General features: G+C 36.9%; 1 long non-coding RNA gene across 1 annotated transcript in view; it reads left to right on the top strand.

Moving 5' to 3' along the window:
- Nucleotides 1-11,656: 11,656 nt before the first annotated feature.
- LOC121028763 (uncharacterized) overlaps nt 11,657-18,057 on the top strand; it is a 38,580-nt gene continuing 32,179 nt past the window's right edge. The window contains exon 1 of the long non-coding RNA XR_005789424.1: nt 11,657-11,838. This is a non-coding gene — a long non-coding RNA (uncharacterized LOC121028763). The remainder of the gene's footprint in view (nt 11,839-18,057) is intronic.

Genomic DNA, 18,057 nt, shown 5'->3' with positions numbered 1-18,057 from the left:
GAACACCAGATAAGGGTATAAGCATTTTTGTGGGAGATGCTTGTAGCTGAAGAGAGGCAAAGAGAGAGCACAGTGATGGTATCCCAACCTATGTTCCCTCAATAGCCCCTTATGTGTGCCAACCCTGAAGCCTGTCTCTAAAGATGAAGCTCCAGGACTAACACGTAGACCTCTTTTACAGAATGGTTGAGGATGTGTTTCAGTGTGCTGTCTGTGCAGTAACCTCAAATTGGTAGTCTGCCACAATTGTCTTTCTCAATGTTGCAATTTCATGGGCCCCAGGAGCACAAACCCTTCTGGCCACTAGGTCCAGGTGATCAAGGGATATCTATTGGGCGGCAACCTCAAAAACCAGAGCACCAGATGTAAAGACTGGTGTACTAGACTTGTAAGAGGTCTCTTCCAAGATATGCTGGCATTCTGTAGCAGTAGAGGAAAAGGACAGAGTTAGCCCCTGCTCTCTGAGGTCTCAGGAAGAATTTACATCCAGTCCTTAGATGTATGCCTAACTTGAAGTGTGACCCTCAAGCAGTAGCTATAATGAATAGCTAATAGGCCTCTTTTACATACAAATTGAGCTCCTGGGTCTGTCGCTTCTTGCTGTGTCCTGGGCTTGACAGCTGTTAAAAGCTCTTTTTCCATTGGTTACAGTCCTGTGGGACCTGTGAATACAAGCCCTGCTGGCCACCAGAGCCAAGCAATGTAGGTGTTTATTTTTGGCAGCAGCCCCAAAACTCAGGGCACAAGTTAAGTGTATAAGCTCCTCTCTGGAAGACACTAGTGAGTTAGAGCAAGGCAGAGGGAGAGTAAAAAGATGATGTGCACCAGCCTTTGTTCCCTGGGAGCACCTTCATAAGCCACTGTAAGTGTGCCAAAGCATAATTTGTCCAACAGGCTAAAGCCTCTGGATAAACAAATAGACTTTATTTGACAGAACGGCTGGGGATATGTTTCAATCTACTGTCTGTACAACGACTGGGAGTGGTAGTCTGCCAAGACCTGTCTCTGCATTGTTACAGTCCCATGAGACCTAGGAATACAAGTCCCTCCCTGGTCTTTGGATCCAGACAATTAACAGGTATCCCCTGGATGGCAGCCACAAATGCTGTGTCACCGGACATAAAAACTGTAAAGTCAGATATGAGTAGAACCTTCCCCCAGGAGATAATGGCACTCTGGGGTGAGACAAAGGGAGAGTGTGTGGATGGCACCCACTGGCTGGAGTGGGTCAGAGGCAGAGTGCAAACATGACACTGATAAATAAATAATAAATAAATAAATAAATAAATAAATAAATAAATGTAAGAATAAAAGAAATAAATAAGAAGAATAAAAAGAAAATAAAAGGAGAAAAAGATGTTGCCTGCTGACTTTAGCAAGCTGAGAGCAGAAGATGGCACCCACCAGCCTCCATCCCTAGAGAATATCTCAGCAGGCCTTTGCCCCTCAGGCCAATGTTTTAAAATTAGCAAATCAGCCTTTCACATAATGTCTGGGCAATCTTCTAATGGGCTGCCTCTGTGCTGGGCCCTGGGATGGCTCAATCTGTGGACAGATCCTTCAAGAGCTATTTCTCAGTTCACCACAGCCCTACATGTCTCATGGGTATGAGCTCCATTGGTCCTCAAAGGCAATTGTTTTGGGGACTTGTCTCTCAAATGCTGGTCTTAAAAGTTCAGGTGTCCAATGTGGCGTATGAGCCCTTTACTCCTCAGAAGCTCTAAGTTTTGAGTTTTCTCCTGATTAAGAACTGCTGCATTGTGGGTGGGGTTTATGGTGAGATTATCTCTCAGCTTTTCCTACCCTCTTTGATGTGGTTTCCTTTTTGTTTGCTTGATGTAAAGGGGTTGGCTCATCAGCTTTTAGGATTTTTTTTTTCACCTGGAGGGTATTGTTCCATATATAACTGTAGAATCTGTATGTCTGTAGGAAGAGGTAAGTTCAGGATCTTCCTATATAATCATCTTGTCCTGGAACTCTATTAATGTTTGATTGTAAATCTTTAAACTCCACCTTTACAGCGATTTCACTACATCCCCAAAGTTTTGGTATGTTATGTTTTAATTTCCACTTTTCTCTAAGGATTTCCACTTTTTTATGTGATTTCTTTTTTTTTTTTTTTTGATCAATTTGTTAAGAGGATACTATTGAATTTCTACACATTTGTGAATTTTCCAGTTTTACTTATATTATTGATTTCTAAATTCATCCCACTGTAGTCAGAGAAGATAGTTTCTATGATATATCTTTAAAATCTATTGAGACTTTAATTTGTGGCCTAACATATGAGCTGTTCTGGAAAATGTCTCCTATGCACTTGAGAAGAATGTCTATTCTGTTCTTTGGTAGAGTTCTGTATATGCCTGTTAGATCTAGTTAGTTTGTTGTATTTTATCATTATTATTATTTTAGAGAGAGAGAGAAAGAGAGAGAGAGCAAGCATGAGTGGGTGAGAGGGACAGAGGCGGGGAGAGAGAGAACATTAAGCAGTCTCCTTGCTCAGCACAGAGCCTGATGTGTGGCTCCATCCCACAACCTTGGGATCATGACCTGAGTTGAAATCAAGAATTAGACGCTCAACCAATTGAGCCACCCAGGCATCCCAGTTTTTTATATTTTTAAGTCTTCTGTTTCCTTTCTTAATTTATGTCTGATTGATTTGTCCATTTTTGAGAGTGAGGTATTGACATCTCTATTGTCATAGAGTTTTCTATTTCTTCCTTTGGTTCTGTCAGTTTTTGCTTTATATATTTTGTTGGTCTGTTATTAGGTGTGTAAATGTTTATAATTGTTACAAATTCTTGCTGTATTGAACATTTTACTAATATATAATGTCCTTCTTTTTCTCTTGTAATCTTTTTTGATTTAAAGCCTATTTTGTTCTGTTATTAGTATGGCTCCCCCCATCTCTCTTTTGTTTATTATTTGCATGGAATGTTGTTTTCCATCATTTCACTTTCAATCTATTTGTGTCTATAGATGTAACAGAATATAATTGTATTATGATTTTATCCATTCTAGCAATCTCTGTCTTTTGACTGGACAGTGTAATCCATTTTATTTAAAGTAATCACTGATAAAAGGAGACATCTGTAATTATTTTATTTGACTTCTATATGCCCCATATTTTTGTTCCTCATTTTTTGTATTACTCTATTCTTGTGTTTTTAGTTGATTTTTTGTAGTGCAGTGATTAAATTCCTTTCTCATTTCCTTTTGTGTATATTCTGTAGCTCTTGTCTTTGTGATTATCATGGAAATTACATTTAGCATCCTAAAGTTATAACATCTTAAATTGAATTTAAACCAGCATGACTTCAATAACATACAAAATCTCTGCTATTTTCCAGCTCCATTCCTATACTTTTCAGTTGTTCATGTGACCAAATCATGACTTTATATGTTGTGTGCCCCCAAAAATAAACTAATAATTCTTTTAAATGTGGTAGTCTTCAATTATGTAGAAAACAAAGTGTGGCATTACAAACCAAAGTTAAAATAATACTACATTTTTAGATTAATACAATATATTTTACTCTCTTAAATAATGTAGGAAAAAAGTAGAACTACAAAACATTGTTATAATAATACTAGCTTTTATACTTGCTCACTCATTTACTTTTAAAAATATTTTATTTAAATCAAAGTTAACACATAGTGTAATAATGGTTTAGAATTTAGTCACTTACATATAATACCCAATGCTCATCCCAACAAGTGTCCTCTTTAGTACCCATCATTCATTCAGCCCATCCCCTCACCCACCTCCCCTCCAACAACCCTTAGTTTCTTCTCTGTATTAAGAGTCTCTTATAGTTTGCCTCGCTAACTGTTGCCACCTTATTTTTCCTTCCCTTCCCATATGTTCATCTGTTTTCTTTCTTAAATTCCACATGAGTGAGATCGAATGGTATTTGTCTTTCTCTGATTGACTTACTTTGCGTAGCATAATATACTCTAGTTCCATCCATGTTGTTGCAACTGGTATGATTTCATTCTTTTTGACCACTGAGTAATATTCCATTGTGCATATACCCTATCTTCTTTATCCATTCATCAGTTGATGGACACTGGGCTCTTTCCATACTTTGGCTATTGTTGATAGTGCTGCTATAAACATTGGGGTGTATGTGCCCCTTTGATTCAGCATTTTTGTATCCTTTGGATAAATACCTAGTAGTGCAATTGCTGGTCAAGGTAGTTCTATTTTTAATTTTTTGAGGAAATTCCATACTGTTTTCCAGAGTTCCTGCACCAGTTTGCATTCCCACTAACTCTGCAAAAGGATTCCACTTTCTCTACATCCTTGCCAACATCTGTCATTTCCTGAGTTGTTCATTTTAGCCATTCTGACAGGAGTTTTGATTTGTATTACCCTGATGATGAGTGATGTTGAGCATCTTTTCATGTGTCTTCAGCCATCTGAATGTCTTTTCTGGAAAAGTGTCTCTTCATGTCTTTTGCTCATTTCTTCACTGGATTATTTGTGTTTTGGTGTTGAGTTTGATAAATTCTTTATAGATTTTGGATACTTATCCTTTTCTGATATGTCATTTGTGAATATGCTAAACCATAAAATACCTAGGAATATACCTAACCAAAGAGATAAAAGATATGTATACTGAGAACTATAGAAAGCTTATGAAAGAAATTGAAGAAGACACAAAAAAAAATGGGGAAAAAATTCCATGCTTATGGATTGGAAGAACAAATAATGTTAAAATGTCCATACTACCCAAAGCAATCTGTACATTCAAATCAATCCCTATCAAAATAACTCAGACATTCTTCACAGAGATAGAACAAACAATTCTAAAATTTGTATGGAACCATAAAAGACCCTGAATAGCCAAAGCAATTTTGAAAAAGAAAACCAAAGCAGGAGGCATCACAATTCCATATTTTAAGCTGTGTTGCAAAGCTGTAATCATCAAGACAATATGGTATTGGCACAAAAAGAAACATGTATCAATGGAACAGAATAGAGAACTCAGAAATGGACCCACAAGTGCATGGCCAACTAATCTTTGACAAAGCAGAAAAGAATATTCAATGGGAAAAAGACAGTCTCTTCAGGAAATGGTGCTGGGAAAACTGACAGCGACATGCAAAAGAATGAACCTGGACCACTTTTTTACATGATACACAAACAACCCCTCAAAACTGATGAAAGACCTAAATGTAAGACAGGAGGCCATCAAAATACTCGAGGAGAAAACAGGCAACAACCTCTTTAGCCTCGGCCACAGAACCTTCTTACTAGACATGTCTCCAGAAGCAAGGGAAACAAAAGCAAAATGAACTATTGGAACCTCATGAAAATAAAAACCTTCCTCACAGAGAAGGAAAAAATCAGCAAAACTAAAAGGCAACTGAGAGAATGGGAGAAGATATTTACTTTTTTAAAAATGTATTTACTTATTTTGAGGGAGACAGAGAGAGAATGGGGAAGGGGGAGAGAGAGAATCCCAAGAAGCTCCACAATGTCAGTGCAGAGCCCAACACAGGGCTCTATCTCATGATCGTGAGATCATATCTGAGCCAAAATGTAGAGTCAGACAATTAACCAACTGAGCCATCCAGGTGCCCCCTCCCCTATTTACTTTTATTGAGATCTTTATTTTTTCATGTAGCTTTGAGTGACTGTCTGGTGTCCTTTCATTTCACCCTGCAGGGCTTCCTTGAGTATTTCTTGCAGGTCAGATATTTGGTCATGGATTTCCTCAGCTTTTGTTTATCTGGGGATGTCTTAATTTCACCCTCACTCTTGAGGGATAGTTTTGCTGGATATTGGATTCTTGGTGGACAGCTTTTTTCTTTTAGCAGTTTGATTATATCTGCCCACTGCCTTCTGGCCTCCAAAGTTTCTGATGAGAAATTTGGTGATAAACTTATTAAGGATCCCATACATGTGCTCACTGTGGGTCCTACAAGCTATGTGCTGGCTGTTTTAGGAACATGTGTACCTGCCATAGGGCTGGAGGAGAGGAATGGGTACCTGCTATTGTGATAACAACTGAAATTAACTGTAATTTATTTATTTATTTAAAAAAAATTTTTTTTTAACATTTATTTATTTTTGAGACAGAGAGAGACAGAACACGAACAGGGGAGGGTCAGAGAGAGGGAGACACAGAATCTGAAACAGGCTCCAGGCTCTGAGCTGTCAGCACAGAGCCCGACGCGGGGCTTGAACTCACGGACCGCGAGATCATGACCTGAGCCAAAGTCGGCCGCTTAACTGACTGAGCCACCCAGGCGCCCCGAAATTAACTGTAATTTAATATTCAAGCCTTCCTTTGAAATTTGCAACCTTCAGTAGCCTCTAGAGTTCCTAAATAGTTATGTTAGACAGATTCTGCCAGTATAAGTGTTACCTCGTTGGGAAGACAGATTCCTGGTACTTTCTACTTAATATCTTCTCAGAATCCTGTCACATTCAGTTCTCTTTTATAGCTTTTTATTTCATCTCCAAGAATTGCTTTCTTTTTCTCATTGTGATCATATTTTTATTGAGTTTAATTATAACAGTTATTTAGAATTCCTTTTCTGATAATTTCAAGACCTGTTTCTTTTTTTGATTGGGTTTCAGATGATTTTTTTTTTAAGATTCCTGATTCTTTATGAGTCAAGTAGTTTATAATCATGTCCTGAGCATCCTGAATTTCAGGTTGTGGAGTCTCTGGATTTTGTTATATTTCTAAGAAGTGTGTTGATGACTTCTTTCAGTAGGTAATTTGGTTGGAGTCAAATTGAAAACTCTGCCTCTTGGCTGGATATTTAAATCTCAGTTTTGTTTTTGTTTTTGTTTTTTATATTTAGACATACTACTTTGACTTTTCCCAGCGCATGTATAGTTCGGGGTCAGCCAAACATATGGATGAGGTATTTGAGCAGAATCTGTGGTTTATATTTCTGGTTTTTTAATTTCCTTGATTTTACCTTCACTTTTAAATACCTGTGTTTTCCCTGAACTTTTTTTTTTCTCATTTTTTGGTGTAGAACGACTGTGGGTTTTCCCTTGAAATTTTAGCCACTTTTATAGTGCCAATTCCAGTCTGCACTCAGAATAAAAGCCATAATAAATGAAAACTTACTCCTTTCTCATCCCTTCTGGTTCTGTAGAAACTTAGCCATTCCAGAAGCCTTATTTTACAGTATGTTCTAAAATTTTGTGGACTTTAAAAAATATTTTAATATAATAGCTCGGAGTTTTACAGTGTCATTTCATTTTATATTCAAATGCTGAATGTTTAATGATGATTAAATCTTTCCAAAGACTCCTTCAAACACTTTCCAAAATTGGATTTTTCCAGATTATATTCAGATACTGATAGAGTGATTTTACAACTTCCAAAATAGAATGCTTTTCACTTTAAGCATTTAAATTAACTAACTGCACGATTAACCTCTATTAGGATGCTAAATATGACAAAGCAAACTAAAAGTTTATGAAGCAGGTATATCAGTATTCACAAGGCTTCAATGGGAATTTTGTCTCTGTAAAGACCAAAGATTTGTGATCAATGTTGGTGGTGACCTTAGCAGAAAAATCAAGGGAATAAATTATTGTGTCAAAATTACCTTTATAGGCAATGTTTTTGCTGTCATAAGGCAATCTATGCTTCCCTTTCTTCTTATAATTGTATCAGTTTCTCATTGTTAAAGAATTCCTCATCCCAAGCTACTCTATTATTTCTGGAATTTGTAGAAAGGTCAGTGAGTCTCAGGAGTTGTGATTACTTTTTCTAGCTGACATTTATTGATCTCATTACCTTCATGCTCATATTTCAAAAACTTTTTTTTCATTCTGTTACCATTTCAAAGATGACAGAAATGCTGCAGTGCTCACTGTATTAGAACTGTATGTAATTAAAATTTGTACTCTGTGTTTCATCACAGTTTCACTGTCAGAACCATAGTATGTATTGTTTATAAATTAGAATGTTATAATTAGAATACATAATGTGCATAAAATCAATTCTGAATATATATGCTAAAATATATTTTACTTATTTTCATATAAATGAATGTTGTAAAACCTTTGGGCATAAACCTTTTGCTTGTGCTGAATGGTTCACTTGACTCTTTTGATGGCCAGTATTTAGTTTTAGATGACTGCTTTCAAAAGTTTACATAAAAAAAATTTTTGACGTTTATTCATTTTTGAAAGACAGAGATAGAGCATAAGTCAGGGAGGGGCATAGAGGGAGAGGGAGACACAGAATAGGGAGCAGGCTCCAGGCCTCTGCACTGTCAGTACAGAACCTGACGCGGAGCTTGAACCCATGAACTGTGAGATCATGACCTGAGCTGAAGTTGGATGCTTAACTCACTGAGACACCCAGGCACCAAATTTACATTTTTGCATAAGCAGTTATTTCTTATAAAAATCCTAAAGACAAAAGATAATAAAGAGATGTATGCATGAATAAAGATGATTAAATAAAGTTAGACATAAGCATAGTATACATCGCCTTACTAAGATTGAATCATAATTTGATTTATCAAATAAATATATATTTGTTTCTGAATATGTAACTCCATAGTTCCAGTCCAACTTTACTTGTCTACATAAAAAGAAAAAACTTTAGAAGGATGGTGAAAATTATTTTTTATTGAAGTCCTATTTGTGTGGAGGTAGGTGTGGGGATAGTTTTCTCTTGCCTTGTATCTGCTTAAGCCACAATTGTACTTAGGAATCTATCATTCCTATTTGCCAAGAGTTTATTTAACCAGGAATATTTAAGGATTCTATGAAAATCAAAAATAAACCCAGGCATTCATCTGTCATAATGAATCAGAAATCTAATCTATGAACCATTTTCTAGAGGTTAAGTTTTTGATTGATTAATTCACAAAGGGCCTTAATTTATGGAAGCTAATAAATTGTAGTTGATTGTTACGACCAAAATCACTGTTGGATAAATCTTCCAGTTTATGTATTTGATTTTGGTCCTTTTTTCCACAGATTTGACTTCTATTAATTCATTCCTCAGGGTTACTAATTTCTTTATTCTTCCTAACATGGGGTATGAGGTCCAAAGAAACCTGGTCTGCCTCTCACTGCAGTTCATGGCTTTGAGGACCTACTGAAACCCTTAGTTTTAAATTTTATCTATGTTTCTGATAAATTTGCAATCTCTTGCTTACTCACATCTATTTAAAGATCACTGATACACTGTATTCTTCAGACAAACCCCAGCCTTACAGTTTACGAAATACAAAGATACACAGATAATTTTGAGTTCCCCATTAGACAGGCACAAAAATATTCTGTATTGAGGGGCGCCTGGGTGGCTCAGTCGGTTAAGTGGCCAACTTTGGCTCAGGTCATGATCTCTCGGTCCGTGAGTTCGAGCCCCCCGTCGGTCTCTGTGCTGACAGTTCAGAGCCTGGAGCCTGTTTCAGATTCTGTATCTCCCTCTCTCTGACCCTCCCATGTTGATGTTCTGTCTCTCCCTGTCTCAAAAATAAATAAAACGTTAAAAAAATTAAAAAAGATATTCTGTATTGAAATCTCTACTAGCTATAATAGAATATGCTAATTTCAAGGGAGGAGTGTTTTTTTTTTTTATGGACCTTTTTTAAGGGTAAGTCTAGTATTTCCTGAAGAAAACATCTGTATGCCTTTTCTTGTAAAATATTAGTGTTTATAATTTAATGACAAGCATGTGTAAAGTTCAGAAATTCTCCTTATAATATTTGAATTCATCTACATGGCACATAATCCTAATTAAAAGAAAAGCAAGGGGCGCTTGGGTGGCTCAGTTGGTTGATCTCAGGTCACGATCTCGCGGTTCGTGACTTTGAGCCCCGCATCCGTCTCTGTGCTGACAGCTCAGAGCCTGGAGCCTGCTCTGGATTCTGTGTCTCCCTCTCTCTCTTTCCCTCTGCCACTCACGCTCTGTCTGTCTGTCTCTCTTTCTCTCAAAAATAAACATTAAAAAAAAAAAACAAACCAGAAAAGCAGTCTGTTTTAATGGTATCCATGTCTTGGAATGTTGGTCAGAGACCTGGTTCCCCTTGTCATGAAAAGCTTTTTCTCTGGGTATTGTTATGTCTAAAGTTGATTTTTTTTTTGAAATTAAGTCAACACATTTACTAGGTTAGGCACCATGTTCCCTGTAGTGGAAGATATGAGGGAGGTATGGGTACTAAGTACAGGGTAGGTCAGTTATAGACATTATTTTATTTATTCTCAGCAATCTTGAAAGAGGAATTAATCCTAATTTATTGCTGATGGAATATGCTATGCTCTGGTTAGAAAGTAGTACAAGAAATTATTACATCCCAGGAATGACCAAATCCAAAGCCCCTGCTCTGTGGTAATGCCTTCAAACTTCTTTGCTCATATCGTCTTTAATACATTGTGAAAAATATGCTCTCCAATATGCACGTCTAAGTTGATAGCTAAAATTTTTAATCAAAATTTTAAATAGTCATAAAGATGCAATTTGACAGACTGCAACTATTTTCATTAAAAATTAACATCTAGATAATTCTCTTAAAAATGTCCGATTGAACCTAAATATCACAGTGATTTCATGCTCACAATAATTTATTTTTTTAATCATTTTTTTAATGTTTATTTTTGAGCGAGAGACAGACAGAGCATTAGCAGGGGAGGGACAGAGAAGGAGGCACAGAATCTGAAGCAGGCTCCAGGCTCTGAGCTACCAGCACAGAGCCTGACGTAGGGCTCAAACCCATGAACCATGAGATCATGGCCCGAGCCAGTGTCAGCTGCCCAACTGACTGAGCCACCTAGGCACCCCTACAATCATTTACTTTTTAAAAAGTACTCATTCTTTTTATGTTTAGGAATTCTATATAATACCTTTTTTATCCTAGACCTCTGAGTTTTGCTATACAACTTTCATAACATTTTATCTTAATGTAATATTCTATTTTTAGTATCTTTTATTGATCACCTTATTATAATTCCCTACAATAAATATGGGCATATAATTCAAAATTAATTTTTTAAATTTCTTATGAAAAGAATTATGTCTAATTACTAAGACATATCTTCATAATTAATTTGCCAATGCAATTTTTATTAGGTCTCATGTGGTCAGAACAATATAGACATGTTAAGAGGCTGATAAATAATTATTAAATATGACAAAATTGATCAGTCTTACATTTATAAATGAGAGAGATTAAACTTTCTCTTCTATCTATGGATGAATAATTAGAATTGTTAGAGAATCAGAGTTCAATCAAATCTGTTAGGTTTTGTTTTTATGAATGTAAAATCCTTTTCACATTTTTAAGTGGATGGGATGGGAGTATTAATATTACTCAATTTGTCTGAAGCTTTTATATAAATATGCCAAAAGTCACAAAAATTATTTTCAATAATATGTTATTGATTTTATTGGGTATTACATCAATTTTGTTGAAAGCAAAGAATTTAAAGCCAACTGACTTGCAAAACAAGTTGTTAAACAGTCACTAAAGTCACTCACCAATGTTTCTTTCAATCAAACTGACTTCATTTGATGCCTGGGATAGTTTTATTGGCTAGGGACACACTTCATTGCAAGATTCTGGATAATGTGAGAGGATCATAATCTGGGTGAAGTAGGAGAAAGGATTATGAAAGGAGAGTTGGGAATGAAGAATCAGCAAAATATGTTCTTTTTCAGATAAGGATTGGAAAAGAATCTACATAGAAGCTAAGGATCTGAAAGTATCAGCATCAGTAAAGGAAACTTGAACCCTTGGAATGTCTTTGTGTACCCTCTGGTGTGTTTATGCCCAACCTTGTGTGAAGACCACAGCTCCATACCACACTGTGGACTTGGCAGTCCAGTTAAAATGAATCAACAGGTAAGGTATTTAATTTCAGGGAAACAATAAAAATCTTAATAAAAGTAGGTCAAGTCCACAATAAACCGAATGTCACAATAGTTTCATAATTAATAACAATCGCACTGTATATATTTTTCGTTCAATATTTTGTTGGTAATGTTCATCCAAATACTGACATAACCGTATATTAGCCAGGATAAAGTATACAATTAAGTCAAATGTGGATTCTGAATATACTTTAAACACTCAGGTTTTTCAGTATATTTTAACCAGATAATGGGGCAAAGAGTAAGAAATTGGTGTCCTTTCAGGTTCTGACCTGAAGTTTGCTCTTACACGAAGGGCATAACTGAAATTAAGCAACAGTTAATCAGCAGGAATCCCTCTCCATGCTGCTTCTCACCTGTTCTTGCTGCCACCAACCTCCATGATCCCTTAAGCACACAAATTCTGTGAACCTCATCTGAGCCTGACAAAGATGTATCGAACACTCTCACAAGATCTTTGTTTCAAATTCATCTTGTACTTCTCATGCTTCATTTTGTTATTTTGTGTAGCAGGCACATAGAAGTGTATGGCTGTATTACCTATCTGGTAGATTATAACTCTTTGGTCAATATAAACAATCCTAGTGCCTCTGCATTATTTTTTCAATCTACTCTATTAATATTGCCACTTTTTTGCTCTATTTCTACAGCATTTTGCTTTAGATATATATTTCTTCTAGGCAAAATATTTTCTTTAAACCGAATCAGACAAAGTAGTTTCTTTTTCTGAGTGAATGTGAACGAATTATATTCATTGATATAACTGAGATACCTGTTGTCTTAGTTTTCTGTTGCCAAGTAAGGAATCACTGCAAACATAATGGCTTCAAGTAATACCAATATATGATCTCACAGTTTTGTGGGTTATAAATCCAGGCACAGAGAAGCTAGGTTCTCAGCTGGATCTTCATCTGAAGTTCAGAGTCCTCCTCCAAGATGATTCCAATTGTTGGCAGAATTCAGTTACTTGATAGAAACCTACTAGAGGGTCACTTACATACTCGCAGGTCCATGCCGTATGACTCTCTCCATCTTCAAAGCCAACAATGGAAAACTTCCTGTACATAAAATTTGTGTTCCAGAATTTGACTTTGTTTTTCAGGAAGCGGGCTCCCTGAACTTATGCTCACTTATGGTGGAGCCCAGTGAGGAACATCACTCTTTCTTAAGGTCACCTGTGCAAAGTAGCATTATCCAGGAATTGGAGTGACCATTCCATCATATTTACAAAGCCTGCCTACCCTCAACAGAGAGGATCATGCAGAAGTGTACGCCAAGGGGAAAGAATCTTGGGAGGGTATTAGAATTGTGCCAACCGTACTTGCCTTCCTTTTGTAATCTTATTTACAATTTATTTGAGCATTCTAACTTTTTTTCTAAAGGAATTTTTAAAAGACTTTTTAGAGAAGTTTGGGATTGGTAGCAAAATTGAGAGGATGGTATAGCGAATTTTCATAAAATCCCTCCCCCAACACATGCACAGCCTCCCTTATTATCAACATCTCTCCTAAGAGTGGTACTTTTAAAAAACCAAGGTTGAACCTAGAGGATTTTGTTTCATGAAGAAACCTGAAATTATGGACATAGTTTGGAAAATGAGCGTGGTGGTGAAAGGCATAGTTTTGAAGATATCACTTTGATTGAAATCCCAGCTCCTGTTCTTTGTGATTTGGGGCAAATTACTTCTCTTTGCACGTGTCTTGTCTCTAAAATGGAAATAATATTACCTATTCCCCAGGGCAATTTTAAAGATTAAGTGATTTAATATGCATAAGGAACACAATGTCCAGGAAAATAGAATTCAGGAAGTGTTAGCAATTAGTATTTCTCTTTCACAGTTACATGGAAGATATTTATTGTTTTAAATCTTCTAGATTTCATTCACACAGTGAAACTGTATTTCTCTAAATATATATCACATCTGATCCAATACAATCTCTAATGATGGATGTAGCAAGCATTTACTATTATGCATGTTCTAGCCTTTATTAATATTCTATTTTATGTCAGACCTGTATGATAAGTTAACAGAAGATTGAAGACAGTGAAGAGGTCTGATTTGTTGATCCATGTGGAAAGGTGATCCACAGGCAAAGGAACACAGGCTCTTTGGATGACTGAGGGCCAGATGTGTTCTAGAAAATAGAAACATGCCAGTGTGACTAGAAGTGAGCAAGGGGGGAATGGGTAAGAGATGACATTGGAGAGAGATCTTATTGGGCTGGATAACATAGGGTCTTGTAAACCATGGCAAGGACTTTGATTTTTACTCTGAGGAGGCTGGAAAGCCATGCGATGTTTTTAAGCAGAGGCATGCCATGACCTGCCTGTGGCTCCTGTGTAAAGAACAGACTGCATGGAAACAAAGGTGGAAGGAGAGAATCCATGTAGTTGAAGTGAATGATAATAGTGGCTTTGACTAGAGGGGCAATGATGGTAGTAATTAGATTATTCAGAATTATTAGATTATGGATATATGTTGAAGAAAAAGTTCAGAGTATTTGTTGTTGGTTGTTATGTAGTTATGAGGAAGTGAGAAAACTCAGTTGTGCTTCCAATGTTTTGATCTGAGCAACTGGAAAACATGGAATTGCCATTTTCAGAGATGTGGAACCTTGAGAAGAAAAGATACAGGAAAGATCAAGACCTCAGTTTTAAATATGTTAAAGACGCCTCTTAGTTATGCAGCTGGAGATGTTAAGTAAGCAATTTGAATATATTAATTTAGAATTTAGGAGTGTGGTTTGGCTTTGAGATATAAGTGATGAATCTTTCAAGAGATGAAGCATATTTGAAGTCTAAATTTGAGAACATTTAGGGGTCAGTTGTAGACCAAGATGTGAAGAGTACAGGGCAGAGCCCTGGGCATGCCAACATTGCCTACAGTGATACAAGAGGGAGAGAGAGAGAACGACTACAGAAGTTATTCTTTGAGTAGTCAGTAGCAGATGGCATCCGGTGAATGAGTAGAACACCTGATTTTAGAGAAGAGCATTGACAGTTCACTCATTGGAACCAGGGAGAAGACAGAGTGTATACTATTTGAGTATAAGAGTTCTGCCTGAGTTGATGTAATATGGACAGAGAACTTTTTTTTTCTGGTGTAAAATATTATCTTTTTATGCATAATAATTAGGATAATAATAGGCCTCTATTTTTTTAACAGGAACTGGAAGGAAATAAAAGGAGAGATAAAGCTTCCTCTTTGAGTGGAGAGGGTTGAGCAGTGGCTAGAAACTAATGGGAAGGGTCACAGGGAAGAAGCCATGACAAAAGCTGTACCACTGCCATAAAGCAAGAAGGCTGAGTGCACATATCATGGGTAGGACGTACTTCAAAACTTAAAAACAGCTCAACACTCCCCCCCCATAAAAGCCAAATGTCCAAAAGCATTTCAGATCATCATGTGTTTGTCTACAGTTATCATGTCATAACAAACAGATAGTAAACTCTGCACCTATGAAGTTAGATTAGAAATTATATATTTTATTATTAAATAGTATGGGTGATTATGTGTAAGTGTACTCTATCTTCATTCCTAATGTCCAAGAAGAGAGGTAGGATTTCCTGGAAAGGACGTATGCCTTTGGAAAATATCTTACCCATATTAGAGTAAAATTACTGACACTACACACCAAACAAAAATATCAATAATTATTTCTTTTTTTAATTTAAAAATTTTTAATATAATTTTTAATTTTTTTTTAAATTTATGTCCAAATTAGTTAGCATATAGTGCAACAATGATTTCAGAAGTAGATTCCTTAGTGCCCATTACCCATTTACCCTGTCCCCCCACCCACAACCTTTCCAGTAACCCTCAGTTTGTTCTCCATATTTATGAGTCTCTTCTGTTTTGTCACCCTCCCTGTTTTTATATTATTTTTGTTTCCTTTCCCTTATGTTCATCTATTTTGTCTCTTAAAGTCCTCATATGAGTGAAGTCATATGATTTTTGCTTTTCTCTGACTAATTTCACTTAGCTTAATACCCTCCAGTCCCATTCACATAGTTACAAATGGCAAGATTTCATTCTTTTTGATTGCCCAATAATACTCCACTGTGTGTGTGTGTGTGTGTGTGTGTGTGTGTGTGTGTGTGTGTATATACACCACATCTTCTTTATCCATTCATCCATCGATGGACATTTGGGCTCTTTCCATACTTTGGCTGTTGTTGATAGTGCTGCTATAAACATGGGGGTGCATGTGTCCCTTCGAAACAGCACACCTGTATCCTGTGGATAATGCCTAGTAGTGCAATTTCTGGGTTGTAGGGAAGTTCTATTTTTAGTTGTTTTTTTTTTTAATTTATATATGAAATTTATTGTCAAATTGGTTTCGATACAACACCCAGTGCTCATCCCAAAAGGTGCCCTCCTCAATACCCATCACCCACCCTCTCCTCCCTCCCACCCCCCATCAACCCTCAGTTTGCTCTCAGTTCTCAACAGTCTCTTATGCTTTGGCTCTCTCCCACTCTAACCTCTTTTTTCCTTCCCCTCCCCCATGGGTTCCTGTTAAGTTTCTCAGGATCCACATAAGAGTGAAACCATATGGTATCTGTCTTTCTCTGTATGGCTTATTTCACTTAGCATCACACTCTCCAGTTCCATCCACGTTGCTACAAAGGGCCATATTTCATTTTTTCTCATTGCCACGTAGTATTCCATTGTGTATATAAACCACAATTTCTTTATCCATTCATCAGTTGATGGACATTTAAGCTCTTTCCATAATTTGGCTATTGTTGAGAGTGCTGCTATGAACATTGGGGTACAAGTGCCCCTATGCATCAGTACTCCTGTGTCCCTTGGATAAATTCCTAGCAGTGCTATTGCTGGGTCATAGGGTAGGTCTATTTTTAATTTTCTGAGGAACCTCCACACTGCTTTCCAGAGCGGCTGCACCAATTTGCATTCCCACCAACAGTGCAAGAGGGTTCCCGTTTCTCCACATCCTCTCCAGCATCTATAGTCTCCTGATTTGTTCATTTTGGCCACTCTGACTGCCATGAGGTGATACCTGAGTGTGCTTTGGATTTGTATTTCCCTGATAAGGAGCGACGCTGAACATCTTGTCATGTGCCTGTTGGCCATCCGGATGTCTTCTTTAGAGAAGTGTCTATTCATGTTTTCTGCCCATTTCTTCACTGGGTTATTTGCTTTTCGGGTGTGGAGTTTGGTGAGCTCTTTATAGATTTTGGATACTAGCCCTTTGTCCGATATGTCATTTGCAAATATCTTTTCCCATTCCGTTGGTTGCCTTTTAGTTTTGTTGGTTGTTTCCTTTGCTGTGCAGAAGCTTTTTATCTTCATAAGGTCCCAGTAATTCACTTTTGCTTTTAATTCCCTTGCCTTTGGGGATGTGTCGAGTAAGAGATTGCTACGGCTGAGGTCAGAGAGGTCTTTTCCTGCTTTCTCCTCTAAGGTTTTGATGGTTTCCTGTCTCACATTCAGGTCCTTTATCCATTTTGAGTTTATTTTTGTGAATGGTGTGAGAAAGTGGTCTAGTTTCAACCTTCTGCATGTTGCTGTCCAGTTCTCCCAGCACCATTTGTTAAAGAGACTGTCTTTTTTCCATTGGATGTTCTTTCCTGCTTTGTCAAAGATGAGTTGGCCATACGTTTGTGGGTCTAGTTCTGGGGTTTCTATTCTATTCCATTGGTCTATGTGTCTGTTTTTGTGCCAATACCATGCTGTCTTGATGATGACAGCTTTGTAGTAGAGGCTAAAGTCTGGGATTGTGATGCCTCCTGCTTTGGTCTTCTTCTTCAAAATTCCTTTGGCTATTCGGGGCCTTTTGTGGTTCCATATGAATTTTAGGATTGCTTGTTCTAGTTTCGAGAAGAATGCTGGTGCAATTTTGATTGGGATTGCATTGAATATGTAGATAGCTTTGGGTAGTATTGACATTTTGACAATATTTATTCTTCCAATCCATGAGCAGGGAATGTCTTTCCATTTCTTTAAATCCTCTTCAATTACCTTCATAAGCTTTCTATAGTTTTCAGCATACAGATCCTTTACATCTTTGGTTAGATTTATTCCTAGGTATTTTATGCTTCTTGGTGCAATTGTGAATGGGATCAGTTTCTTTATTTGTCTTTCTGTTGCTTCATTGTTAGTGTCTAAGAATGCAACTGATTTCTGTACATTGATTTTGTATCCTGCAACTTTGCTGAATTCATG

The sequence above is a fragment of the Herpailurus yagouaroundi genome, unplaced genomic scaffold, assembly GCF_014898765.1.
Source record: "Herpailurus yagouaroundi ecotype Mexico unplaced genomic scaffold, PumYag 100, whole genome shotgun sequence".
Taxonomy (NCBI): Eukaryota; Metazoa; Chordata; class Mammalia; order Carnivora; family Felidae; genus Herpailurus; species Herpailurus yagouaroundi.
The sequence above is the reverse complement of the archived record's forward strand: the minus strand, read 5'-3'. Positions and strand labels throughout refer to the sequence as shown.